Source organism: Dipodomys ordii, unplaced genomic scaffold (genome assembly GCF_000151885.1).
Source record: "Dipodomys ordii isolate 6190 unplaced genomic scaffold, Dord_2.0 Scaffold43, whole genome shotgun sequence".
NCBI lineage: Eukaryota > Metazoa > Chordata > Mammalia > Rodentia > Heteromyidae > Dipodomys > Dipodomys ordii.
In genome coordinates this window covers 9038084-9040224 of record NW_012267259.1, presented here as the reverse complement: position 1 = coordinate 9040224, position 2141 = coordinate 9038084, and the positions used below count along the sequence as shown (strand labels likewise).

The following is a 2141-nucleotide window of genomic DNA, read 5'->3' as shown; positions in this document are numbered from 1 at the left end:
TGGTCAGTCCTGGGGCTGAACTCTGGGCTTGGACACTATCCCTCAGCTCTTCAGCTCAAGGCAAGCGCTCTCCTGCTTGAGCTACAGTGCCACTTCCAGTTTTCTAGTGAGTTTTTTTGGAGATAAGAGTCTCACAGACTTTTCTGCCCGGGCTAGCTTTGAACCGTGATCCTCAGATCTCAGCCTACTGAGTAGCTAGGATTACAGGCATGAGCCACCGGTGCCTGGCTGTAAGTGACATTTTTTAAAGTGCAAGTTTACTTTTTATTTTCATAACGGATAAAGATTTTGCTGTCTTCAAAATCCTTTTACCTCATTTGTCAACTGATTATCTTTGATTTGCCATAGTATCAGAGCACCCTCTGTTTATGAAATAGTATTTTTGAGCTCTTCCAAGGCTGAGTTTTCTCTTAAATGTCATTTACAGATTGGGCTGATGACCTAAAATCTATGTAAAGACTTGGTGAAGAGCTCCGCACTGTGGCATACCCGTCCTGTGTGTGCAAACTGCCGCGCCGCTGTCTATGTGGGCATTGACTCTCAAACACTAAAAGAATATCGTAGTGGTCACTCTACTTCAGCCACTTCAGCATTCAGAATGCTGCTCTCACAGTTTTTTTTTTGTTGTTGTGTTAATATTTTGAAATTCATGTTTCAGAGACATCAGCATCACAGAATTGACCATTTATCTCATGAAATAAAATACCTTTAGAAGAATTTGAATTGTAGACCTATGAAGCTTGGGAAATCCTCTTGAGATCAAAACCTGCCAAATCCAGTATTACTTTAAAGTCCCTGGTCACATGTGCCTGAACAAGAAAAGGATTTCCAGATTTATGCAGAATCCATATTTCAGGCTAGAATTCAAGGGGAATCATCCTGTCATTCCTGAAACACATGCAGGCAGTGATCTGGGACATGAGCTCAGTCATGTAGTGCACGCAGGAGGCTTCTCTTACTGTTGGAAGCTTGGTTTGTCTTCCTCAAAATCATTGACTGTTAAGTTGCTCATTTCTGAACAAAAGTGTTTGCTCTGTGGAAAAATTATATCACTGCCAGAATTTCATTTTCTTTATTCTTACATGTAATTGAATTAATTCACTTCTCTCTCACACCAGCAAGTATTTTACAGGTGCCTTGAATTAAAACAAAGTTTTGTTTTTCAATTTTAAATATAGGTCATTATGTTTATGATGCCACTTTTGAAAAGAAAATGCAATTACTGTAATTATGGCTAATACATTTGTTTAATATACCTGTTAGTGTTCTAACTGTTGGAATGTTTTATTCAGCTTGAAACTTTACCATGAAGTCACAAATGATAACCAGTGTTTTGTTAATTTTTAAAGGTGGGTTGGTGTTTCTCAAAATATGGTCCCTAGGCCATTTGGATCATGGAGTGTTTGTTAATAATACAGACTCCAGGGTTCAGTCCCAAGCCACTGCTTCAAACTCAGAAGTGGGGCTTCAAAGCTTAGTCTTGAGTGAGCATAGTGGATGGTTCTGAGCCCAGTAATGGTTAGGAACCACTAAAGTGGGAGTAAAGAAAATAGGTATTTTGTCTAGTGCTGAACCGAGAGCAAGGCACTGATTACTCACACCTATGATCTTAGCTTCTTAGATAGCTGAGATCTGAGAATCATAGTTCAAAGCCAGCTCAAGTAGAAAAGTCCAGAAGACTTTTCTAATCTCCAGTTAACCACCAAAAAAGCTGGCTATACGGCTCATGTAGCAGAGCACCAACCTTGAGCAAAAAAGCCAGGGGACCAGCAACCGGGCCCTGAGTTCACACCCTAATACTAGCACGAAAGAGTAAGAAAGGAGAATGCAGGAAAGGAAGGAAGGGACAGGAAAGAAAGCAAGCTAGCTGAGATCATAGTCTGATATTTTCATTATCTATGAAAGTAGCAGTGATGCACTATTTTTTTATACTTGCAATTTTACTAAAACTCTTGGTTAGCAGGTACAAACTAAATCCAGGTTGTTCCCTGTACCCATTGGTACTTTGGTAATGACTTTGAAACTTAAAAAGTCATCTTCAAATCATACTGATGTTATAAGAAATCCATTGCGAAGCCCACCTGCTAACGCTTGTTGCTTTCCTGATGTGATTGTGGTGATATTCTGTCTCAGACAACTGT

At 39.7% G+C, this 2141-nt stretch overlaps 1 protein-coding gene across 1 annotated transcript in view; it reads left to right on the top strand.

Moving 5' to 3' along the window:
• Lman1 (lectin, mannose-binding, 1) overlaps nt 1–1696 on the top strand; it is a 21184-nt gene extending 19488 nt beyond the window's left edge. The window contains exon 14 of the mRNA XM_013019003.1: nt 428–1696. The gene's annotated coding sequence lies outside the window, so the exon portion shown is untranslated. The remainder of the gene's footprint in view (nt 1–427) is intronic.
• Nucleotides 1697–2141: the final 445 nt, after the last annotated feature.